At 43.9% G+C, this 27,007-nt stretch overlaps 2 protein-coding genes and 1 pseudogene across 2 annotated transcripts in view; 1 reads left to right on the forward strand and 2 right to left on the reverse strand.

Moving 5' to 3' along the window:
• Positions 1–27,007, reverse strand: part of LOC144695222 (uncharacterized) — a 579,912-nt gene that overhangs the window by 427,147 nt on the left and 125,758 nt on the right. The window lies entirely within an intron of this gene.
• The window catches only part of LOC144695252 (uncharacterized), a 233,413-nt gene that overhangs the window by 141,107 nt on the left and 65,299 nt on the right, over positions 1–27,007 (reverse strand). The gene's annotated exons all lie outside the window — the stretch shown is intronic.
• The window catches only part of LOC144695283 (uncharacterized), a 33,007-nt pseudogene continuing 30,607 nt past the window's right edge, over positions 24,608–27,007 (forward strand).

A 27,007-nucleotide genomic window follows, 5' to 3' on the forward strand; every position in this document is an offset into this window, starting at 1 on the left:
TACAAGCTCTTCCAAAGTTTGAGGAAAAAGATATTGAAGCATTCTTTATTTCATTTGAGAAGCTAGCTAACCAGATGAAATGGCCACAGGAAAACTGGATAAAAAACAAAAAACTGCGGATGCTGGAAATCCAAAACAAAAACAGAAACAGACCCTTCTGTTGAAGGGTCAAGAGGACTCGAAACGTCAACTTTATTCTTCTCTGCCGATGCTGCCAGACCTGCTGAGTTTTTACAGGAAAACTGGATGTTATTACAGTCTAAGTTGGTGGGTGGAGCCCATAAGGTATATGCTTTGCTATCAGAAGAGATGTCGGTGAATTATGATGTGGTGAAAAAGGCTATTTTGAGTGCATATGAGTTGGTTCCTGAAGCATACAGGCAGAAATTTAGGAATATGAGGAAACAGCCTGGGCAAACTTAAATCGAGTTTGAAAGAGTAAAACTAAGTAATTTTGACCAGTGGATACGGGCGTTAAAAATAGAGACAACCTGTGCAGCTCCTAGGGAAGTCATTCTTCTGAACGAATTTAAAGATTCAATTCCTTCAGTAGTGAGAACTCATGTGGAGGAACAGAGGGTTGATTCTATAAGACAAGCAGCAGAGATAGCTGATGATTATGAGTTATCTCACAGAGCTAAACCTTTTTTTGGCCACCCTTTAAAATTGGAAAAGGATAAAAAGTAGGAAGGTGAAAGGAAGGTAGGTAGTCAGGGAAGAGGAGGAGTAGCTGGAAGTTCCCAGGAAGTTTTTTCTCGGAATAAAAAGGAAGATGGGAGGGACATTCGAAAATTGAGGTGTTTTCGTTGTAATAAAATGGGGCACACGGAGTCAGTGTGTTGGAAATTGCAGGGGAAATCTGTTGGAATTATTGGGGTACAGAAAAGCTCTAGAAGTAAAAATACTGTAGGTTCTGAGGTTCAGGCACAGGAGAAACCAGTGGTTTGTGTTCGGGTGAAACAGGCAGAATCAGTGATAGGTGAAGAAGTGGGAATGTGTTCACAGTTTACTCGAGAATTCTGAGGAGCAGGTTGCAGAAATGTTTAAAGATTTTGTGTGTGAAGGGAAAGTCTTTCCATATGTACAGGGTGGAGCAGGTAAATATGTTAAAATTTTAAGAGGCACAGGGGCTCGCCAATCTTTAATGTTGTGGGATAGTGATATTTGTTGTTCAAAAGGAGTATTGCAGGAGCAGGTAATAATCAGTGGGGTTCATGGAGATGCTAAATCTATTCCATTTTGGAAGGTAAATTTAAAGAGCAAATGGAGGACAGGTGAAGTTATAGTTGGAGCGGTGGAAAAATTGCCCATTGCAGGGGTTCAATTTATTCTAGGTAATGACATAGCTGGGTCACAGATGTCAGTGATGCCTATGGTAGCTGAGCAGCCTGTAGAAGTGTTTTCAACAGAGGTGTTGCAGAAAGAACATCCTGGATTGTTTTCTGATTGTGTTGTAACGAGATCAAAGGCTCATAGGGAAGGACAAGAAAAACAAGAAGGGCAGACAGTTCAAAGGCAAGAAGAAGGTATCGAAATCCAATTAGCTGGCACTGTGTTTGATAGCATTGTTCAGGAGGAAAGAATACAGGACAATTCAGCTGAAGTGCTTAACTCAAGGCAGTTACTGGAGTTACAGAAAAATAATTTGCAATTGAAGCAGTTATATCAGAAAGCTTGTTCAGAAACAGAAGTAAAATGTATTCCAGTATGTTATTACCTTCAGGGAGATATTTTAATGAGAAAATGGAGACTGGATCATGTCTCAGCAAATGAAAGCTAGAGGGATGTGCATCAGATTGTTATCCCATTAGGGTATAGAAATGAGATTCTGAGGATTGCTCATGAAATTCCAATGGGGGGACATTTAGGAATTAGGCCAAAACAGGAGAAGATACAGAGGTTTTTTTTAGCCAGGATTGCATAGGGATGTAGTCAAATTCTGTAGAACCTGTCATACATGTCAAGTTACAGGAAAACCACAAGCAGTGATTAAGCCGGCACCTTTAATCCCAATACCAGCATTTGAAGAATCTTTTACCAGGGTCATGATTGATTGTGTAGGACCCCTCCCTAAGACGAAAAGTGGAAATCAGTACTTACTGACAATAATTGATGTGCCTACCAGGTTTCCTAAAGTGATACCTTTAAGAAACATTACAACTAAGAAGATTGTGAAGGAGTTAATTATATTTTTTACAAGATATGGTTTACCTAAAGAAATGCAGTCAGATCAGGGGTCAAATTTCATGTCACAGCTGTTTAAGGAAGTAATGAACTGTTTGGGGATAAAACAGTTTAAGTCATCAGCTTATCATCCGGAGTCACGAGGAGCTTTGGAAAGATGGCATCAAGCTTTAAAAACTATGATAAGGGCATACTGTCAGGATTATGCACAGGATTGGGATACAAGAATTCCATTTTTGTTATTTGCTATTAGAGATGCTCCTAATGCATCGACTGGTTTTAGCCCTTTTGAACTAGTTTATGGTCATGAGGTAACGGAACCACTGAAATTGATTCATGAGAAATTGGTGGGCCAAAATTCAGAAACTATTCTTCTGGATTATGTATCAAATTTCAGGGAACGATTGAACAGAACACGTGAGTTGGCTATGGAACATTTAAAGACATCGCAGCAAGTGATGAAAGTGAAGGCAGATAAGAAAGCTAAAACTCGCAGTTTTGTTTCTGGAGAGAAAGTACTAGTTTTGTTACCAGTACTAGGAGATTCATTAAATGCAAGATTTAGTGGGCCTTACAGGATTTAAAAGAAATTGAGTGAAGTAAATTATTTAATAAGTACTCTAGGTAGAAGAAAGAGCAGAGGGTGTGTCATGTAAATATGCTTTAAAAAGTACTTTGACAGGGAAGAGGAACAGAAATAGGTATTGGTGATGGTGGATGATGAGAAAGAGGTAGAAATGCAGGACTCTGAAATTGATTTTCCTCTAATCAAATTGGATAATGAGGGGGTGCTTGAAAATTTAAATGAAATATTGAGTTACCTTCCAAACAAGTATCAAAGTGATTTGGAAAAGCTATTGCAGTCACACAAACCTATTTGTGAAAATAACTTGGGGAAGACACATTTAGCTATACATGATGGCCAGGATTTTCCGGCCCCATCGCGGGCGGGACCCGCCGTGGGTGAGGCAGCCCCTCAGCATAAGTCCATTGACATTCTGCGTGACTAGCCGACCCCAGCAGTGGGCGGGTGCAGAAAATCCTGCCCGATGTCTCTGTACAAGTTTAATCTTCATTAAGGTAACATCCTTATAGATTAAATCTGGCAAAGTTATCACAAGTACAAAAAGAAATTGATTTCAAGCTTCAAAATTATGTCATTGAGTCTAGTTGCAGTAACTGGAATTTGCCTATTGTACTGGTACCGAAACCGGATGGAACACAAAGACTGAGTGTGGACTTTAGAAAGGGGAATGCAGTGACAAAAGCGGATTCATATCCTATACCACGGTTGGAAGATTGCATTGAGAAAGTGGGACAATCAAAATTTATCACAAAGATTGACTTGCTGAAAGGATATTGGCAGGTGCCATTGTTGGAAAGAGCAAAGGAGATATCAGCTTTTGTAATGCCAAGTAGACTATACCAGTTTAAAGTCATGCCATTTGGTATGAAGAATGCACCTGTGACATTTCAAAGACTGACAAAGTAATTACAGGTCTAAGCAATTGTGCTGTTTATATTGATGATCCAACAGTTTTCAGTCAGACGCGGGAGGAGCATTTATAGCATCTGGAAGAATTATTTACTCGACTACAAGAAGCTAATATGATGATGAACTTGGCTGAAAGTGAATTTGCAAAAGCACAAGTTACGTATCTAGGCCATACCATTGGACATGGTAAGGTGGTTCCGAGAGATGCAAAAGTCAAGGCTATTGTGGATTTCCCAGTGCCTACAACAAAACAAGAAATTTTCAGATTTCTGGGCACGAGTGGGTTTTACCAGAAATTTGTACCAAATTTTAGCAGTGTGTTTACTCCACTGACTGAACTATTAAAAAGGAACAAGAAATTTCAATGGACATTGGGAGTGTCAGAAGTCATTTGATAGTTTGAAAACTATTAACTACAACACCAGTTTTGGCAGTACCCAATTATGCCAAGCAATTCAAGATGGCCGTTGACACAAGTGATGTAAGCATTGGGGCTGTACTGTTACAAGAAGATGACACTGGAATTGAAAAACTGATAGGGTATTTTTCGCGGAAGCTGAATGTACAACAGAGAAGATAGTTAATGATTGATAAAGAGACTTTGGATTTGGTGTTAGCATTGAAGCATTTTGAAATTTATGTTGGAAACAATTCATCAGAAATAATTGTTTATACAGACCATAATCATTTGAAGTTTATGAACAAATTTCAAGACAAAAGTGCAAGACTTTTTAAGTGGAGTTTATTAATTCAACCATTTAATCTACGGATTATACATATTGCTGGTAGAGAGAATCTGTTCGCAGATGCGTTATCAAGAGTTCGAAGCTGACAGTAAAATTGGATATTTTAAAACCTGGACACTGAACTAGTGATTTCTGTTGATACTAAGGGCTTGTATATATATCTGTAGTTATGTTACTGCATGCATCTGAAGTTGTAAAAAGTATAGTGGATAGTGTGAGATGGGTTATTACAAGAAAAAGAAGCCGTCTTTTAGAATTATTGTTCATTTTTTGATAGAAAAGGGGATGTCATGAGATATAAATGAATATAATGTTATTAGAATTTTTTTTTAAATAGAGGCTTAGTCTGTGTGTATGTGTGTGTGTGTGTGTGTGTGTGTTAATTGGATTAAAGCCAGATAGTCTGGGTGCTTGGATGTACAGTAGTTGAGATGTAAACAGTGAGGTAAAGGGTGCATTTGTATTTTGCTGATTAATCTATTCAAAGACTGCGGGTGAAATCTTGCACCTATCTAGGAGGCACCAAACAATATTTTTATTACTAATAAAATTGAAACTATGAAAGGGGTTTTATTGTTAGAAGGGGTGGAGTTCAAAGGATCTGGTGATACAATGAGAATTTGCATTCAAACAAAAGGCTGGGAAAACAGAAAGGAGTTTATGTGTGCAGGTCAGAGGCATGTAAGATCTAAGCCTGTAAGCTGACAACTGTCTGTAAAGCAACCAAATTGAAAGGAATGTCATTTTGAATTTGTAAAGTGAAAAATGCTTTCCCTGGTGTCTGTTTAAGTCTATTGGTTCTTGTTGGCTTAGTGGAAATTAATTTGGGAATATATTAAAAAGTTATGATAGTAGTAATTTATAGCCATGTGTATGTGCTTAATTTGTTGTAAATTAATAAATGTTTCATTTAGTTTGATATAAAAACCTCTCGAGAACTGGTGGTCTTATTCCTGAATTTAAAACTGTAACTCAAAACATACCAATTGAAAATATAGGTTGTTTAAATTTTCCTCTGGGATTTTAAATAACTCAACCTTTACAAACTGCTGTGTCATAACACCGTGTAGAATATTACACCTTACAATATGTTACATATCTTAACAATTATTGGACCACATGCAATTCAGACAATAATCATCCATTGTCCAGTCAATTTTGCAAGTTCATCAGCTCTCTATTCAATTCAATGTCTAGTTTAAGATGGAATATATTACTTTTTGTGGTGTTTTCTGAAAGTTTTCTTCTTACAATATTTATAGTGCAAAGTTCCATCTGCAAAAGAACATTTTTCATTCTTATTCACAGGTGAATTTTCAAACTCAGTCTTTGAAACAGACTGTGCTGGTTTCAGCTTTTGAACCTCGTTTGTTGGTCCATGAACGTCATTTACAATTTCTTCTTTGATCTAATAAAGTGCATACGTGCAAAGTGGTTCAACTTCTTGCAGTTAGAGCACTGCTCCCCCAATGAGGAGGTGATGGCATAGTGGTATTGTCGCTGGACTAGTAAACCCAGGATAATGCTCTGGGGATGCAGGTTCAAATCCCACCATGTAGGTTTTTTGACTTTTTAAAGTCAAATTCTATCTGGTTCACTAATGTCCTTACCTGGTCTCCAGACTCTCAGACTCCATGTGACTCCAGACCCACAGCAATGTGCTTCATTGAAATGCAAGCCGATCAGTTGCAGCAAACCACTACAAAGTCACAAAAAACGAACCTGATGGATCACCCCACATCGACCTAGGGACCGGAAACGACAACAGCAATTGCAGCCCTGTCAACTCTGCAAAGTCCTCCTTACTAACATCTGGGGGCTAGTGCCAAAATTGGGAGAGCAACAGCCTGACATAGTCATCCTCACAGAAACATAGATAATATCCCAGACATCACCATCCCTGGGTATGTCCTGTCCCACAGCATAGGTGATGGCACAGTGGTATACAGTTGGGAGGGAGTTGCCCTGGGAGTCCTCAGTAAGTCTCATGGCATCAGGCCAAATATGGGCAAGGAAACCTCCTGCTGATTACTACGTACTGCCCTCCCTCAACTGATGAATCGGTGCTCCTCCATGTTAAACACCACTTGGGGTGCACTGAGGGTGGCAAGGGCGCAGAATGTACACTCGATGGGGGACTTCAATGTCCATCACCAAGAGTGGCTCGGTAGCACCACTCCTGACTGAGCTGGCCGAGTCGTAAATGACATAGTTGCTAGACTGGGTCAGTGGCAGGTGGTGAGGGAACCAAAAAGAGGGAAAAACATACTTGACCTCATCCTCACCAACCTGCCTGCCACAGATGCATCTGTCCGTGACAGTATCGGTAGGACTGACCACCGCACATTGTGGAGACAAAGTCCTGCCTTCACATTGAGGATCACTCCATCGTGTTATGTGACACTACCACCGTGCTAAATGGGATAGATTTCGAACAGATCTAGCAACTCGACTGGGCATCCATGAGGCGCTGTGGTCCATCAGCAACAGCAGAATTGTACTCGAACACAATCTGTACCTCATGGCCTGGCATATCCCCCACTCATCCATTACCATCAAGTCAGGAGATCAACGCTGGTTCAATGAAGAGTGCAGGAGGACATGTCAGGAGCAACACCAGCCATATCTAAAAATGAGGTGTCAACCTGGTGAAGCTATAACATAGGACTACTTGCATGCCAAAGAGCATAAGCAGCAAGTGATAGAGCTAAGCGACCCCACAACCAGCGGATCTGATCTAAGCTCTGCAGTCCTGCCACATCCAGTCGTGAATGGTGGTGGACAATTAAACAACTGACTGGAGGAGGAGAATCCACAAATATCCCCATCCTCAATGATGGAGGAGCCCAGCCAAGCAATGCAAAAGATAAGGCTGATAATGCAACAATCCTCAGCAAGAAGGGTCTAATGGATGATCCATCACGGCCTCCTCCAGAGGTCCCCAGCATCACAGATGCCATTCTTCAGCCAATTCGATTTACTCCACGTGATGTCAAGAAATGGCTGAAGGCATTGGACACTGCAAAGACTATGGGCCCTGACAATATTCCGGCAATAGTACTGAAGACTTGTGCTCCAGAACTTGCCGCGCCCCTAGCCAAGCTGTTCCAGTATAGCTACAACACTGGCATCTACCCGGCTATGTGGAAAATTGCCCAGGTATGTCCTGTACACAAAAAGCAGGACAAATCCAACCCGGCTAATTGCCACTCCATCAGCCTACTCTCGATCATCAGTAAAGTAATGGAAGGAGTAATCAACAGTGCTAGCAAGCGGCACATGCTTAGCAATAGCCTGCTTACTGATGCCCAGTTTGGGTTCCACCAGGGCCACTCAGCTCCTGACCTCATTCCAGCCTTGGTTCAAACATGGACAAAAGAGCTGGATACCTGAGGTGAGGTGAGAGTGACTGCCCTTGACATCAAGGTAGCATTGGACTGAGTGTGGCATCAAGGTTCCCTAGCAAAACTGGAGTCCATGGGAATGAGGGGGAAAACCTCCACTGGTTGGAGTCATACCTAGAACAAAGGAAGATGGTTGTGGTTGTTGGAGGTCCGTCATCTCAGCTTCAGGACATCACTGCAGGATTTCCTCAGAGTAATGTCCTCAACCCAACCATCTTCAGCTGCTTCATCAATGACCTTCCTTCCATCATAAGGTCAGAAGTGTGAATGTTCGCTGATGATTACACAATGTTCAGCAGCATTCGCGACTCCTCGGATACTGAAGCAGTCCATGTCCCAATGCAGCCAGACCTGGACGATATCCAGGCTTGGGCTGACAAGTGGCACGCAGCATTCGCACTACACAAGTGTTTGGCAATGACCATCCCCAACAAGAGAGGATCTAACCATCGCCCCTGGATGTTCAATGGCATTACCATCGCTGAATTCCCCACTATCAACATCCTCGGGGTTACCATTGACCAGAAACTGAACTGGACCAGCCATATAAATATTGTGGCTACAAGAGCAGGTCAGAGGCTAGGAATTGTATGATGAGTAACTCACTTCTGACTCCCCAAAGCCTGTCCACCATCTACAAGGCACAAGTCAGGAGTCTGATGGAATACTCCCCACTTGCCTGGATGAGTGCAGCTCCCACAACACTGAAGAAGCTGGACACCGTTCAGGACAAAGCAGTCCACTTGATTGGCACCACATCCACAAATATTCACTTCCTCCACCACCGACGCACAGTAGCAGCAGTGTGTACCATCTACAAGATGCACTGAAGGAATTCACCAAGGCTCCTTGGACAGCACCTTCCAAATTCATAACTACTAGCACCTGGAAGGGCAAGGGTAGCAGATGGATGGGAACACCACCACCAACTGGAAGTTCCCCTCCAAGTCACTCACCATCCTGACTTGGAAATATATCGCTGTTCCTTCACTGTCACTGGGTCAAAATCCTGGAACTCCCTTTCTAATAGCATTGTGGGTGTATCTACACCACATGGACTGCAGTGATTCAAGAAGGCAGCTCATCACCACCTTCTCAAAGGCAACTAGGGATGGGCAATAAATGCTAGCCTAGCCAGCGAAACCCACATCCCATGAATGAATTTTTAAAAAATGCTCCGTTCCCAATTGAAGCCTTACTCTCCTGTATGGATTCTCTGATGGAACAGGAGATCCAATGAACTCAAGAATTATTTGTCACACGCCTCGCATGGGAAAGGTTTTTCCCATGTGTAAATGTGTTGGTATGCACAGAGGGATGATGAGCCTGAAAATGATTTGTCACATACCTCGCATGTGAATGGCTTTTCCCCAGTGTGAACTCGCCAATGTTTCAACAGGTCCCATGATCCTGCAAAGCTCTTGTCACACACCTTGTCCATGAATGGTTTATCCCCAGCGTGAATGTGTCGGTGTCTACGGAGGTGCTATGATTGTGAGAACGATTTGTCACATACTTCACACTTAAACGGCTTCTCTCCAGTGTGACTACGTTGATGTTTTACCAGCATCAATGACTATGTGAAGGCCTGATCGCACACCTCACACTTGAAGGGTTTCTCCCCTGTGTGAATCCTCTGGTGTATCAGGAGGGTTGAAGACCTTGCAAAAGCTTTCTTGCAAAGCTCACAACTGAAGTAGCTCTCTCCTGTAAAACAGGAAAAGGAAATATGATTTCCTCCAACTCTCTCTCCCAATTTGCTGAAGGGGCTGACTCCTCAGTTATAAACTATTCCACAGTGAGTGCCAGTCTGCCAGTCCTGTGTGGGGGATCAGATGCAAGTCCTTTCTTTTTCCTCACTTGACTGCCACATACTCGCTACTTCCAGCAGGGACACTGGATAGTGACCAGGAGCAGACAAAATGCCTACCTTCTTTCCTCCGCTCAGCCCCTCAGAGGAAAAAGCAGCCTTGGGACTTTTCCCCTTTAAAAATTTCAGTTGCATTAGATTCAGTTTCTAAGCTATTGTCAGTCGTAACTTAGTTAGCACTCTTGTCTCTGAGTCCGAAGGTTGTGGGTTCAAGTCTCACTCCAGAGACCAGAACACTGAGGCTGACACTCCAATGCAATACTGAGGAGTTAAACTAAAGCCCTGTGTACCCTCTTGGGTGGATGTAAAAGATCCCATGACACTGTGTCATAGAAGAACAGGGTTATTATCCTGGTCAATATGGATAACGTAATCAACGTCACCAAAAAGGATTATCTGGTCATTATCACATTGCTGATGGTGGGAACTTGCTGTGCAGAAATTGGTTGCCCAGTTTCCAACATTACAACAGTGACTACTCTTCAAAAAGCACTTCATTGGCTGTAAAGTGCTTTCAGAGGTGCAGAGTTCATGAAGGTTGATGTATAGTTGCATGTCTTTCTTTCTTAAGGAAAAGTTCTGCTTCCTGTGAACTTGAAATGATAAACCCATTGATGGAAAAAGTATAACCGCCCACAAAGGCATTGACCAATATATTATGTACAGGACTCTTACTGTAGGCTCTTGAGTGTTTCACCATGCTGATAAATCAGGTACAAAAACAAAAAATGCTGGAAAAATTCAGCAGGTCTGACAGCATCTGTAGAGAGAAAAACAGAGTTAATGTTTCAAGTCCGTATGACTCTTCTTCAGACTTCCAGCACCCGCAGTATTTTGCCTTTATCTGACAAATCAGGTAGTTTGGTTTAAGTTAAAAAAGTGAATTTATTGTGATTATAAATCTATGCAAAAAACTGATAAAACAGCAGACAAACAACAACAACACAATACTTAGCTTACACCAAACTTTGAATCAACCAAAATAACAAAGCATTTGAAAATGAATCAAGATCTTTCCAGAACATAAAATGAACCTTGGAAGAGTGTAAGGTGAAAATATCACACTGTTATTACACTGAGGTATGATGAGCTGAGGGAGCTCAAGTCTGCAGAGACTTACCCCATCTCACCATACTCAGGATAGTAGTCCTCCCAGACAGGAGAGTACAAACATTACCCATGGTATTAGTCAAACACCCGTCACCTGAAGAGGATCTGTCTATAATTCACATCATCAACTAAAGCAGGGTCCGATTCTACCCCATACCCACTCCTGAGAGCTGGCTCACTTTACTAACACACACACACACTCACATCAGGGGAAACTCTCTCAGAATACTACAGACAGAAGTTTCTTTAAAATCCCTTTAAAATGCCTTTAGTCTGGCTCCCAATTCCGATGGTCAGAAATGACACTGAACTTCAGTGGCACATGATGGAGCTCGTTTCCATCATACAAACCCATGCAGAGTTGAAGAGATCGAGAGTGCAAATCTGGTACAGAGTGGACAACGACACTGCAGTCATCTGCAAATTGTAGGTCATGTGTGTTTATGGTGGTTACTTTAGTTTTGGTAGGGAGGTGACTGAGGTAAATGCGTTACCCATCTATGTGGTATTTAATACTGACACCGGAGGGCAGTTGATCTTTGATAAGGTGAATAGTCACTGTCAGGTAGATTGTAAATAGATTGGGGACTCACACACAGCCTTGCTTGACACCAGTCTGGACTTTGAAGGCTTCTGTTTCAGATCTCCCACTCAAGACAGCTGCAGCCATATCATCATGAAGCAATAGCAGGATTGTGATGAAGTTTCTTGGACATCCAAATCATTAGAGCACAATCCACAGAGCCTCACGATTTACTAAGTCAAATACTTTGGTTATGTTGATGAATGCAATGAAGAGTTCCTGGTGTTGTTCTCGACATTTTTCTTAAATTTGTTTGGCAACAAAGACCGTGTTGAAAGTTCATCTGGAAGGTCTAAAGCCAAGTTAAAGTTCTAAGTGATGTCTGTATCGCTCGATCCACGTGGGGGACTGATACTTGCTGGATAGATCATTGACTTGTTCAATCGGTGATGAACATCCACCCAGCACCAAGACATCACAAGGCCCAAAAGTCCAAGAGGAAGAAGATCAGTGTCTGAGCCCGAAAACAGTCCAACCAAAGAGAGGAATTCCAGTTGCAGCTCACGACCAATCTGGAAAATCTTCACACATTCAACTCAATTCCCAAACAGTGGGATCAAATAACGTCAGCTATACTAAACTCCTGTGTCCAGACCATTGGGTTCGAGCATCATCATCAACAGGACTGGCTCGACGAACACAATGCTCAAATGTGTGACCTCCTGGAACAAAAACGATCAGCCTTCATTGCCTGGCAGAACAACCCAAGGTCGCAACTCAGGAAGGCAACATTTCAACAGCTCAAGGCTGACACCCAAAGACAAATCCATAAGATAAAGGACAGGAAGAGAAAGCCCGAGAGATCCAATCAACATGAATGTGAATTTTTTTTTTAACTCACCTGGGCCAATTAGACCCAGGTCAAATGGACAAAATCCTCTTTGTTCACAGGATGAGGTTTCTCTTCTTAAGGATGACAATGCCACCTGTTAACGCTGGATAGAACATTTTGAACAACTCCTCAATCCTGAATCCACAGTGGCAGCTGATACCCTCCAGTCTATCCCCCAGTACCTGTGGTAGAATCCATGGGTGAGTCACCATCAATAGGAGAGCTGCAACAAACAATCAAACAGATGAAAAACAACAAAGCCTGTAGCCCCGATGGTATTCCAGCTGAGGTCTTCAAAGCTGGTGGACTTCTGCACACATCAAGACTCCATGAACACATCCTACGGATTTGGAGGATAAAGAACTCCCTCCGGCTTCAGAAATGTGACAATTGTAACTATCTTCAAGTAGGGAGATAAATCACGCTATGGAAATTTTCCTTCAACCAGAGCAGGGAAAACCCTGACACACATTCTCCTGAATCAGCTACTTCCTGGGACTGAAGAAATCGTCCCAGAGACAAAGTGGCATCTGTGCAGAAGCAGGAGCTTCCATTCATATTGATATCTTCTTTTGGTGATGTTTGGTGATCTGGTCAAAGGTTAAATTGGCCTTCTTGAACAAGTGGACTGAAGGTGGGAGAGGATTGGGTCGGGACAGACACTGCTGATATAGACAGTGATTTGGAACGACAGCTCCCCTGTGTGAGCACTGGAGGGTAAACAACAGACAACTCTCAGTGTAACAGAAGCAGGTGACCCGGCTCCAAGTCCGTGTGGAGATGTCGGTGTATGGTGAGAGAGGAGGAGTAGGTGAAACAATCCTGTCACATGTTACACTGGAAGGGTTTGTCCCCCGTGTGCCTTCACTGATGTTCCAGGAGATCCAACAACTATATGAAAGCTTCATCACAGAACTTGCACCGATAGGTTTTCTGCCCTGTGAGTGCATCGTTGAACCAGGAGATATGCTGTGTGAAAGCCTTGTCACACACCTCTCCCTTGTTTGTATCCTCTTGTCTCCCAGGAGGATCAAAGAAGTCACAAGACCTTTGTCGCAAAACTCACACTCGAAGAGTTACTGCCCTGTGTGGATCCTCCGATGAAGCAGGAGTTTTGATGACTGAGAAGAATTTCTCACACAACTCGCATTTGAACGGCTTCTCCAGTGTGAATGCGTTGGTGTCTACAGAGATCCGAGGACCACTTGAATGATTTGTTGCACATCTCACATGTAAGTGGTTTCTCCCAAGTGAATGCATTGATGTTTTAACAGATCTGGTGATTGTGCAAAGCCCTTGTTACACCTCACACTGGAATGGTTCTCCCCAACGTGGATGCGTCTGTGTTCTATGAGTGTCCATGACGGTGTGAAGTCTTGGTCACACACCTCACACTTGAAGGGTTTCTCCCCCTTGTGAATCCTCTGGTGCCTCAGGAGATCAGAGGATTGGGTGAAAGCCATCTTACAAACCTCACACCTGAAGGCTTTCTCCGCAGTTTTGAATTGCGTTGGTGTGTGCTGAGGGCTGATGACATGAAAATGATTTATTGCACACCTCACAAGTGAATGGTTTATCCCCTCTGTGAACGCGCTGGTGTGTACAGAGGTATGATGGGTCTGAGAATGATTTGCTGCATACCTCGCACGTGAATGGCTTTTCCCCAGTGTGAACGTGCCAGTGTTTCATGAGTGTCGATGACTGTGCGAAGGTTTGATTACACACCACACTTGAATGGTTTCTTCTCCATGTGGCTGCCCATGTGGTGCAACAGATGCACCTTGTGTGTGAGGAGATCTTATGAGCCAGTGGACCCCTCCTCACACTTGAATAGCCTCTCAACTGTAGGAATGAGTCAATGGTTCCAGCATTTTCTGAATATATATCAGATTTCCAGCATTCACAGCATTTTGCTATTGTATTCGAAGAGCTGGGTGTGGGCACTTTAGGGAAGTATAGACTATGGGGTGATTTGATGGAGGTTTGAAAATAACAACAAGTTTGTGTTCATGACTTCATGTGGACAAATTATTTTAATTATATAGGTTAGGGAGGACCAAAGGTCATATTTACAAGTTGTGGAAGGACAGAACTACAGATTCATCAATCATTAAAATTAGCAAGGCAGGTCAACAAGGACATTAAAAAAATATCAAACAATAGCACTGGGGTCCATTTTTGGGGGAATAGAATTGAAAAGCAGAGAAGTTATGTTGAATTTGTATAGAACCTTGGTTAGACCACACTTGGAGAGCTGTGCACAGTTCTGATCTCCAGATTGAAAAAGGACATAAAGGAACTGGAGAAAGTGCAAAAGACATTTATAAGGATAATATTGAGAATTTGGAGATCGTAACTATCAGGAAAGACTGAACAGGTGCGCCTCTTTTCCCTAGAAAAGAGAAGGCTGAGGGGTAACATGATAGAAATCTTTAAAATAATGATTTACAAAATTAGAAATTTGGGGGATAAATGTTCCCACTTGTGTGAGGGAGTCCAAAACTAGGGACCAGAAATATAAGATGGTCAATAATAAATCCAATGAGGGATTCAGGAGAAACTTCTTCACCAAGAGAATGATTAGAATGTGGAATTTTCTACCACAGGGAATGGTTGAGGCAAATAGTTTCGGTGTATTTGATGGGAAGCCAGATAAGTACATGAGGGAGAAAGGAATGGAAGGGTCTGGTGATAGGAGGAGATAAAATAGGGAGAAAGCTCATGTGGAGCATAAGCACCGGTAGAAAGTAGATGGGCTGAATGGTCTGTTTCTGTGTTTTAAAAAGTAGAATCAAAACAAAAACTGCTGAAAATACTCAGCAGGTCAGGCAGCATCTGTGGAGAGAAATAGTTAACATTCCAGCTCGAGATGACCTTTCATCAGAAACTCGGTTGGATGTTGAGCATTCCTTTTGTTGGAGAACAACCCCAGCTCTCACCAGCAGCACCCCCTGCTGCTATCACCAACACCACTCCCACCCCACTGTCACCTCATCCCCCAGCTCTCAATGCCCCTGCACTCTTGATTGCCTGCTCTCACCGTCTCTCCTGTTCTCACCGTCTCTCCTACTCTCACTATCATACCCACCCCCTCAGAGCTCTCTCCGATCTCACCTCCCTGAGCTTTTACCACCTTCTGGACTCACATCAGCACAACCCTGCTGGTCTCACGGCTGGAGTGTTCCTTATTTTATCTCCACACAGTTGGTCATCCTGGAGTCTGTCTCTGAGTCACAGTGAATACCTCAGTCCCTCTCCAAGTCAGACTCACTACCTGAGTAACAGAATCACTCCGCCAACACTGGCTCAAAATCCCCTCTCACTTTGTCCTGTGCCCTTCCCTCCTCCGTCTCCTTTCTCCTGTGCATGTGCTGATCCAACCCCTGCACATCATCGCTGCCTTGGATGCTGTGGGTCTTCCTCTTCTGACCTGCTGTCAAACACATCTGAGGCTATACATCCCACACTGATGTTGTCAGTTTGAAAGCCTCCGAGGATGAAGAATGCTATTCCCACCCTAGAAATCTCTATCAAACATTTACCAGGGGAACTGAGACAGTGGCTGCAATAAGTGAGGTTTTATTAAGATGGGACAAGGACAAGTTTAAATCCCCACCTGATCTGCTGCTCAAAGTCGCCTCCGTTTCACCGGTCAGTTTCCCAAGCTTCAGGAAACTTGTGTTAATCCAGAAATATTTGGATTGGCTGAGAGAGACGTCAATCAGCGTGAATGTGTCGGTTTCACCAGGCTGATGAGTGTGCAAAGTTCTTGTCACACACTTCGCACTTGAACAGTATCTTCCCAGTGTGAATGCGTCAGTGATTCACGAGGATTGATGACTTAGTGAAGGCTCAGTCACACACTTCACACTTGAACAATTTCTCTTCCATGTTGCTGTCCTTGTGTCACTGGTGGCACTACAGATGCACCTTGCCAGTTAGCAGATCCTATGAGCCTGTCGAGCCCTCCTTACGTATATGAGGACCACAGTAGTTGTCTTCCTCTTGCTTCAAACTAGGCAAATCTTCCTGCTTCTTTTGCTTAAAAGAAACCCAAATTACGCCAGACCTCCACCCGCATTTCACGCAGTGAATGATAAAGTTAATATTTTCTCTGTTTAAAGGACAGTCCTGATGAATAATCATCTCCTGTTGGCTCTCTCAGACCAGTGAGATGCAGTCTACGCCAAACAAAACTGCAGCTGCCTTCTTTGAGCAAACACCCAGATAAATTAAACAAAAGAAACTTCTACCCAACTGTTTGAAGTAATAATTATGAATTAGGTATTGAAAATATGAGCAAGCTTGTTGACAAAATACAGAAACAGTTTGGACCATGGCCCAATGACGTCATCTGCCCAAAACAGCAGGGAGGAGGAGGAAGAGTTTATTGTGAACAGTATAATGATTATAAATACTTAATTATAGAGAAACATGGGGCAAGGATGATGATAAATTTCCAGGAAACGGTGACTTTCAGTCTACAAACTGCAGAACAATACAATGTAGCTTCACAACTGGCAGATAGATATGAAACCTTTCAAACTCCAGTGCTGATTGTGAGCACAGCTTTAGCCTTATCAATAATATCAGAACTAAATCACAAAACAGAATGAAAGAAAGTCAATATATATATTTATAAATATAATAAATATGAAACATGATTCATTTTGGTCAGAAGAGACAATATGGAGAGACAATATAAAGGTAAAATTCAAAAGGGGGTCTGGGAACAGAGCAACCTGGGGGTATATGTACATAAGTCATTGAAGGTGACAGGTCAGGTTGAGGGAATGGTTAATAAAACATACAGCATCCTGGGCTTTATCAATAGGCGCATACAGTACAAAAGCAAGGAAATATGTTCAGATTCAACTGGAGTATTGTGTCCAGTTCTGGGCACCCCACTTTAGGAAGGATGTGAAGGCAATAGAGAGAGTGCAAAAAAGATTCACAAGAATGGTTCCAGGGATGAGAAACTTCAGTTACATAGATAGATTGGAGAAGTTGGGACTGTTCTCCTCGAAGAGAAGATTGAGAGGAGATTTGAGGTATTCAAAATCATGAGGGGTCTGGACAGGGGAGATAGGGAGAAACTGTTCCCCTTGTTGGAAGGATCGAGAACCAGAGAGCACAGATTTAAGGTATTTGGTAAAAGAAACAATGGAGACATGAGGAAAAACTTTTCATGTAGCGAGTGGTGAGGATCTGGAATGCACTGCTTGAGATTGAGGCGGGGAGAGGTTCAAGAGAGAATTGGATCGTTATCTGAAAAGGAAGAATATGCAGGGTTACAGGGAGAAGGTGGGGGGGTTTCACTGGGTAAAATGCTCCTACAGAGAGCAGGCACAGACACGATGGGCTGAATGACCTTCGTCTGTGCCTTAACAATTCTGTGATTCTGTGAAATCGTCAGGATATGCTAATGAGGATCAAACTTCACACTTCAAGTGGTGGAACAGTAACCCTTGACACAGTATATAAACACTGGAACAGTGGGAAAGACAGAGAGAAAAGATTCTTCACTTTTTTCAAAAAATTGATGGTGGGAAAGGTTCGAAACAGACACTGTTGACACAGACAATGCTTTGGAACGACAGCTCCCCTGTGTGAGCAATGGAGGGTCAACAACACAGACAACTCTCAGTGTAACAGAAGCAGGTGTCCCGGCTCCAGGTCCGTGCGGGGACGTCGGTGTATGGCGAGAGAGGAGGAGTAGGTGAAACAATCCTGTCACACTGGAAGGGTTTGCTCTGATGTGGATTCACTGATGTTCCAGGAAGTCCTTGAAGGCTTCCTTACAGAAGGAAGGCTTTATTACAGAACTCACACCGATGGGATTTCTCCCTGTGTGAGTGTGTTGATGGAACAGAAGATACACTGACTGTGTGAAAGCCTTGTCACACACCTCACACCTGAATGGTTTCCCACCAGTGTGAGTCCTCTGGTGCTTCAGGAGATTGGAGGAGTAAGTGAAAGCCTTGTCACAAACATCGCACCTGAATGGTTTCTCACCAGTGTGGATCCTCTGGTGTTTCAGCTGATTGGAGGAGTGGATGAAAGCCTTGTCACAAACATCGCACCTGAAGGGTTTCTCCCTGTGTGAATCCTCTGGTGTCCCAGGAGGTGCAAAGACGTCAGAAAAGCTTTATCGCAAACCTCACACTTTAAAGGTTACTCTACAGTGTGGATCCTCTGGTGGAGCAGAAGTTTCGATGACCTGGAGAATGATTTGTTGCACACCTCGCACATGAATTCTGGATTCTCACCTGTATGGGTGCATTGATGTGTGTGGACAATCAATGACTGTGAGAATGATTTGTCACACACCTCACACTTGAAGGGTTTGAACCCTGTGTGAATCTTTTGGTGTCTCAGGAGGGTGGAAGACGTCACAAAAGCTTTATCACAAAACTCAAAGGGAATGTTTTCTCTCCTGGGTGCATGCGTCGGTGCACGTGAAGGTGCGAGAATTGTGAGAATGATTTGTTGCACAGCTTGCACGTGAATGGTTTCTCCTCTGTGTGAATGCGTCGGTGTATGCGAAGGTTCGATGGTCACAGAATGAATTATCACACAGCTCACATCTGAAGGGTTTCTCCCCTATGTGAATCCTCTGGTGTCTCAGGAGGGTCAAAGAAGTCACAAACGTTTAATTACAAAACTCACACATAAATGCTTTCTCACCTGTGTGAATGCTTTGGTGTTTGCGGAGGGTCGGGAACTGTGAGAATGATTTGTCACACATCTCACACGTGAATGGTTTCTCCCCAGAGTGAATGCATTGGTGTACATGGAGGTGCAATGAGCGTGAGAATGATCTGGCATACAGCTTGCACGTGTATGGCTTCTACCCTGTGTGAATGCATTGATGTCTGCAGAGGTTCGATGAGACCGAGAATGATTTGTTGCAAAGCTCACACTTGAATGGCTTCTCCCTTGTGTGGACACGTTGATGTGTCATAAGCTTTGATGACTGTGCAAAGACTTGGTCACACACCTCACATCTGAATGGTTTCTCTTCCATGTGGCTGTCCTTATCTTAACTGTGGGTGTTAAAGATGCACCCTACCTGTTGGGTCCACCTGAGTCTGTGGAGTCCTTCTCTCACACCCCACACTTGAACAGCCTCTCATCTGTAGGGATGAGTCAATGGTTCACGAAGCTCGGTGAATGATTGAAGCTCTCCCCACACTTGGAGTCACTCACAGTTCTTCCCAGCCTCACCCTGACCGATCGCCCATAGCCGAACCTTCGGAAAGGTTGGTTCTGATGGAAGGTTCCACACCACTGACCAGTTTCAGATCTGATGATATGTCAAAGCTCCCCTGACCCGACCAATTTCCAGATGATGGTTTCACTGCCCCACCTTCTCTGTGTTGAGCAATGCTGTGAAGGGACTGGATATTTTCCCACAGTTGTGCAGTTGTTCCTTGGGTGATGGTCAAGATCTATCTGTGGTGTCTATCCTCTCTGTATTCTCTGGTGTAGTACAGTGCAATCCTTCTGTAAAACAGGAAAAGGAAACATGATTTCCTCCAACTCCCTCTCCTCCTTTGCTGAATGGACTGACTCCTCAGTTAGAGACTGTTCCACAGTGAGTGCCAGTCTGCTATTCCCCTGTGTGGGGGATCAGATGCAAATCCTTTCTTTTCCTTCATGTGACTGTCACACACCCTCTGTTTCCAGCAGAGACACTGGATAGTGACCAGAAGCAGATAATGTGGCTACTTTCTTTCCTCCACCCAACTCCCCCCAACCCCCATCTTCCCAGGCACCATAAGGACAATGGAAAAGACAGTCAGGCAGAGTGTAAAACAGGCTATCAATTCACTATGAGCTCGAGTTGTGCTGGCAAAGACCAGTTTTACCCTTGGAGAACGTGTTTAACATAAAAAACTCAGGAAAAATGTTAATTCAATGGAGATTTTGAAATTTATCCCCTTGTTTTCCAAAATTATTTGAAGAAAACACACTGGGCAGGAAGTGCTAGAAGCTAAGGAAAACATTGCTTCAGTGTATAAAAACAAAAAACTACTGCGGATGCTAGAAATCCAAAACAAAAACAGAATTACCTGGAAAAACTCAGCAGGTCTGGCAGCATCGGCGGAGAAGAAAAGAGTCGACGTTTCGAGTCCTCATGACCCTTCAACAGAACTGAGTATAGTTAGGAGAGGGGTGAAATATAAGATGGTTTAAGGTGGGGGGGGGGAGGAGAGAAGTTGAGGGTGGGGTGGTTGTAGGGACAAGCAAGCAGTGATAGGAGCAGATAATCAAAAGCTGTCACAACGATCAAAGAGGTGTTGAAGGTGGTGATATTATCTAAGAAAATGTGCTAATTAAGAATGGATGGCAGGACACTCAAGGTACAGCTCTAGTGGGGGTGGGGTGGAAAGACTGACAAGGTATTAGTTGTAGCTTTAAAAATAATGGAAATAGGTGGGAAAAGAAAAATCTATATAAATTATTGAAAAAAACAAAAGGGAGGGGGAAGAAACGGGGTGGGGATGGGGGGAGGGAGTTTAAGATCTAAAGTTGTTGAATTCAATATTCAGCCCAGAAGGCTGTAAAGTGCCTAGTCGGAAGATGAGGTGCTGTTCCTCCAGTTTGCGTTGGGCTTCACTGGAACAATGCAGCAAGCCAAGGACAGACATGTGGGCAAGAGAGCAGGGTGGAGTGTTAAAATGGCAAGCGACAGGGAGGTTTGGGTCTTTCTTGCGGACAGACCGGCACACCTGCGGTCATCTCTCTCCAGTACCCCTCTCTTCTGTGCCCCCTCTCTCCTCTGCCACTTTATCCCGTGCCACTCTATCCTGTGTCCTTCTCTCCTGTGCATGTGCTGATTCCACCACTGCACGTCATCGCTGCCTTGGATGCTGTGGGTCTTCCTCTTCTGATCTGCTGTCAAACACATCGGAGGCTACACATCCCACACTGATGTTGTCAGTTTGAAAGCCTCCGAGGATGAAGAATGCTATTCCCACACTAGAAATCTCTGTCAAACATTTACCGGGGGAACTGAGACAGTAGCTGCAATAAGTGAGGTTTTATTCAGATGGAACAATGACAAGTTTAAATCCCCACCTGATCTGCTGCTCAAAGTCGCCTCCGTTTCACAGTCAGTTTCCCAAATTGCAGGAAACTCATGTTGCTCCAGAAATATTAGGATTGGCTGTGAGAGACGTCAATCAGAGAGCCCCACCCACTCTGCCCATTCCCTCCTCTTCCTGTTCCACAGCTGCTTCACTTCCTGTAGGGACTCAAAACCAAGTGAGGAGACGGTGAGTGAACGAACACAATTTATAATAATTACATCACATAATATCCACACTAATCTTCAGGCAGCCTGACTATCCTGTGGGGAATCAGCTGTGGAAATGCCCCTTATGCTGTGTGAGAAGATCCAGCTGAGAGAGCTGTTTACTCGGTGCTTTGTGCTGAGCTGTTTGCCTGGAGCTGTGTGTTGGATATTGAGTGTGTTTATTGGAAGCATTTCACTTCTGATTTACAGGCTGAGTTTTGTTGATGGCTCATTACTGAATATGAGAAGGTGAGGTGTAATTATCTGGGAGGTGCAGAGTGTCTGAGGATTCTTACTGATTTTCTATTGTTGAGTTCTGTGTGTGTGTGTGTTGGGAGCTGGTTATTATCCTGATTCAGTCCCTCTGAGGGGATGTTGCCCAGTTGGAGTGAGTACTGAGGGAGAGCTGCCTTGTTGGAAGCTTCTTTAAAGATTTTACCTGAAGGCCTCGGCCATTCCCAAAAGCCTGGGCTTGGATTTGATAGTTTTGCCCAGTGCTGTGGCAATAGCTGAATTTGGGATGTGCAGTCTGAGCGAGTGCAGTGTATCTAATTTCCCAGGATAAACCAGAACCCTTCAATCAGCTACACTGAAGCAATATTTTCCTCAGCTTCTAATACTTCCTGCCCAGTGTGTTTTCTTCAAATAATTTTGGAAAACAAGAGGATAAATTTCAAAGTCTCCGTTGAATTAACATAGCTGACTTCCACTCATTGTGGGACAGCCTCTAACTTTTTTTATTCATTCACAGGATGTGGGCTTCGCTGGCTGGGCCAGCATTTGTTATCCATCCCTAGTTGCCCTTGAGAAGGTGGTGGTGAGCTGCCTTCTTGAACTGCTGTAGTCCATGTGGTGAAGGTACACCCACAGTGCAGTTAGGAAGGGAGTTCCAGGATTTTGACCCAGCGACAGTGAAGGAACAGCGATATATTTCCAAGTCAGGATGGTGAATGACTTGGAGGTGGACTTCCAGGTGCTGGTGTTCCCATGTGTCTTATGCCCTTGTTCTTCTAGATGGTGTGGGCCATGGGTTTGGGAGGTGCTGTTGAAGGAGCCTTGGTGAATTCCTGCAGTGCATCTTGTAGATGGTACACACTGCTGCTACTGTGCGTTGGTGGTGGAGGGAGTGAATGTTTGTGGATGTGGTGCCAATCAAGTGGGCTGCTTTGTCCTGCACGGTGTCAAACTTCGAGTGTTGTGGGAGCTGCACTCATCCAGGCAAGTGGGGAGTATTCCATCACAGTCCTGTCTTGTAGATGGTGGACAGCCTTAGAGGAGTCAGGAGATGAGTCACTCGTTGCAAGATTCCTCGCCTCTGACCTGCTCTTGTAGCCACAGTAGCTACAGCAGATAGCTTTCCTCCTGATTCCCATTGACTCCAGTTTTCCTCGGGATCCTTGATGCCACACTCAGTCAAATGCTGCCTCGATGTCAAGGATAGTCAATCTCATCTCACCTTGGGTGTTCAGCTCTTTTGTCCATGTTTGAATCAAGGCTGTCTTGAGGTCAGGAGCTGAGTGGCCCTGGTGGAACCTAAACTGGGCATCAGTGAACAGGTTATTGCTAAGCAAGTGTCTTTTGACAGCACTGTTTATGACCCCTTCCATTACTTTACTGATGATCGAGAGTAGACTGATGGGGCTGTAATTGGCCGGGTTGCATTTGTCCTCTTTTTTGTGTACAGGACATACCTGGGCAATTTTCCAGATAGCCAGGTAGATGCCAGTGTGGTAGCTGCACTGGAACAGCTTGGTTAGGGGCGCGGCAAGTTCTGGAGCTGAGGTCTTCAGTACTATTGCCGGAATATTGTCAGTGCCCAAAGCCTTTGCAGTATGTAGTTCTTTCAGCCGTTTCCTGATATCACATGGAGTGAATCAAATTGGTTGAAGACTGGCATCTGTGATGTTGGGGACCTCCGGAAGAGGCGGAGATGGATCATCCACTCGGCACTGAAGATTGGTGCAAATACTTCAGCCTTATCTTCCACACTGATGTGCTGGGCAACTCCATCATTGAGGATGAGGCTATTTGTGGAGCCTCCTCCTTCAGTGAGTTGTTTAATTGTCCACCACAATTCTTGACTGGATGTAGCAGGATTGCAGAGCTTAGATCTGATCCGTTGGTTGTGGGATCGCTTAGCCCTGTCTATCGCTTGCTGCTTATGCTATTTTGCATGCAGGTAGTCCTGTGTTATAGCTTCACCATTTTTAGGCATGCCTGGTGCTCCTGGCATGGCCCCCTGCACTCCTCATTGAACCAGGGTTGATCCCCTGGCTTGATGATGATGTTAGAGTGGGGGATATGCCAGGCCATGAGGATACGGATTGTGTTCGAGTATAATTCTGCTGCTGCTGATGGCCCGCAGTGTCTCATGGATGCCCAGTCTTGAGTTGGCAGATCTGTTCGAAATCTATCCCATTTAGCAGTGGTAGTGTCACACAGCGTGATGGAGGGTATCATCAATGTGAAGGCGGGACTTTCTCTCCACAATGACTGTGTGGTGGTCACTCCTACCGATACTGTCATGGACAGATGCATTTGTGGCAGGCAGATTGGGGAGGATGAGGTCAAGTGTGTTTTTCCCTCTTGTTGGTTCTGAGGAGACAACCCTTTCAGCAAAGGAGGAGAGGGAGTTGGAGGAAATCATCTTTCCTTTTCCTGTTTTACAGAAGGATTGCACCGTACGACCAGAGAATACAGAGAGGATAGACATCGCAGATAGATCCTGACCATCACCCACGGAACAACACAACTGTAGGAAGACATCCAGTCCCTTCACAGCATTGCTCAACACAGAGAAGGTTGGGCAGTGAAACCATCATCTGGAAATTGGTCGGGTCAGAGGAGCTTTGACAGATCATCAGATCTGAAACTGGTCAGTGGTGTGGAGCCTTCCATCAGAACCAACCTTTCCAAAGGTTTGGCTGTGGATGATCAGTCAGGGTGAGGCTGGGAAGAAGTGTGAGTGGTCTCCAAGTTTGGTGAGGGCTTCAATCGTTCATCGAGCCTCATGAACCACTGACTCACTCCTACAGGTGAAAGGCTGTTCAAGAGTGAGGTTTGTGAGGAGGGATCCACAGGCTCCTAACACACAAGGTGCATCTGTTCTCTGACCTATAACAGAGGGGTAGCCACATGGAAGAGAAAGTATTCAAGTGTGAGATGTGTGACCAAGCCTTCACAAAGTCATCGAGGCTCATGCAACATCGACGCATTCACACTGGGGAAAAACCTTACACATGTGAAGTGTGTGACAAATCATTCTCTCAGTCATCAAACCTCCGTGTACACAAATGCACTCAGAAGGGTCAGAATCCATTCACATGCAAAGTGTGCGGTAAATCATTCACACAGTCCTGGACCCTCCATGTGCATCTGCGCATTCACACAGGAGAGAAACCATTCACGTGTGAGGTGTGTGACAAAACATTCTCGCAACCATCGTCCCTCTGTGCACATCAACGCATTCACACAGGGGAGAAACCATTCAGATGTGAGATGTGCAACAAATCATTCAGGCAGTCCTCACACCTTCGTGAACACGAACGCATTCACACAGGGGAGAAACCTTTCACCTGCAAGGTGTGTGACAAATCATTCTCGCTGTTAAGGAACCTCCATGCACATCAGCTCATTCACACAGGAGCAGAAACAGTCAAGTGTGAGGTTTGTGACAAAGTCTTCACAAACTTAAGGAGCCTCCAGCTACATCAGACAATCCACACAGGAGAGAAACACTTCAATTGTGAGTCCTGCGATAAAGCTTTTGCGACATCTTCGACCCTCCTGATACACCAGAGGATTCACACAGGGGAGAAACCATTCAAGTGTGAATTTTGTGAGATGGCTTTCTCCCAAACCTCTGATCTCCTGAGGCACCAGAGGATTCACACAGGGGAGAAACCCTTCAAGTGTGAGGTGTGCAATCGAGCCTTCACGCAGTCTTCAACACTGGTAAAACATCGACGCATTCACACTGGGGAGAAGCCATTCAAATGTGAGGTGTGTGACAAATCATTCTCGGAATCATCACATCTCCACAGACACCGACGTAGTCACACTGGAGAGAAACCATTCACATGCGAAGTGTGCAACAAGTCATTCTCGCGTTCATCAACACTCCGCGCACACCAACACATTCACACTGGGGAGAAACCGTTCAAGTGTGAGTTGTGTGACAAGAGGTTTGCAGAATCATGGGACCTGCTGAAACATTGGCGAGTTCACACTGGGGAAAAGCCTTTCACGTGCGAGGTGTGTGACAAATTGTTCTCGGATTCATCGTCCCTCTGTGCACACCGACAGGTTCACACAGGAGGGAAACCTTTCCCCTGCGAGGTGTGTGACAAATCATTCTTGAGTTGATCGGATCTCCTGTACCACCAGAGGATCCACACAGGGGAGTGAGTCTTCAATTGTGCGCTTAGTTTGGGGAAAGCTGTGCTCTAACTGCAAGAAGCTGAACCACTTTGCACGTACGCACTTCAGGTCAAAGAAGAAATTGTAAATCGCATTCTTGGAACAGCCGAAAAGGATTTTGATGAGAGAAGGAATGAGTTGTTGGCACAAAAAGAAGCCATTTTGAAACTGTTATCTCAAAAAGAGAATTTCAAATGTTTGAGTCTGGAAAATGAATTTAGAAATGAGGATGTGCCTACAGCTAAAGAAGAAGGAGACAGTTTAACTATGGACTTAACTGAGATGTTCTTTGTGGAGTTTAAAGATGAGAAAGCTACAGACATGGAGACCAATGAGCTTCAAAAGCTGAAATCAGCACAGACTGTTTAAAAGACTGAGTTTAAAAATTCACCTTTGAGTAAGAATGAAGAATCTTCTTTTGCCGATGGAACTTTGGACTATAAATATTGTAAGAAGAAAACTATCAGAAAACATCCCAAAAAGAAATATTTTACATCTTAAACTGGACATGGAATTGAGCAGAGAGCTGATGAACTTGTGAAGTTGATTGGACAATGGGAGGATGATTATTGTGTGTATTGCATGCGGTCTGATAATTATTAAGATTTATAATATATTGTAAGTTGTAATATTCTACACGGTGTAAATGAAAACACAGCAGTTGGTGAATTTTCATTTTCTTCCGGTGGGGATTGTTGTGAATACTTAGTTAATGGTTCATATGTATTGGAATATAATTTTTAATTTTATGTATATAACTTTAAGATTGTGGGTTAAAAAGGTCAGAATAGAGAGAGGATAAAACAGCAGTTGGGCTTACTTAGCTAGAGAGCTGGAGACCTGATGTCTGCACTCCTTGCAGTGATGATAGGCCAGAGAGATTGTTTTGTTTTGGGAGTTAGAGCTAAATTATTTTAAAAGCAGTCAGTGAGCCCTGAACTGCCATAAAACCCATTTACTTCATCAGATGAAAGAAGAAATTGTAAGTTCAGGAGGATTAATTTAAAGTCAGTTTGAGGGTAGCCCAGAGCAGGCTATGTTGTTATGGAGATGGGGGGGGGGG

The sequence above is a fragment of the Cetorhinus maximus genome, chromosome 21 (genome assembly GCF_964194155.1).
Source record: "Cetorhinus maximus chromosome 21, sCetMax3.hap1.1, whole genome shotgun sequence".
Classification (NCBI taxonomy): domain Eukaryota; kingdom Metazoa; phylum Chordata; class Chondrichthyes; order Lamniformes; family Cetorhinidae; genus Cetorhinus; species Cetorhinus maximus.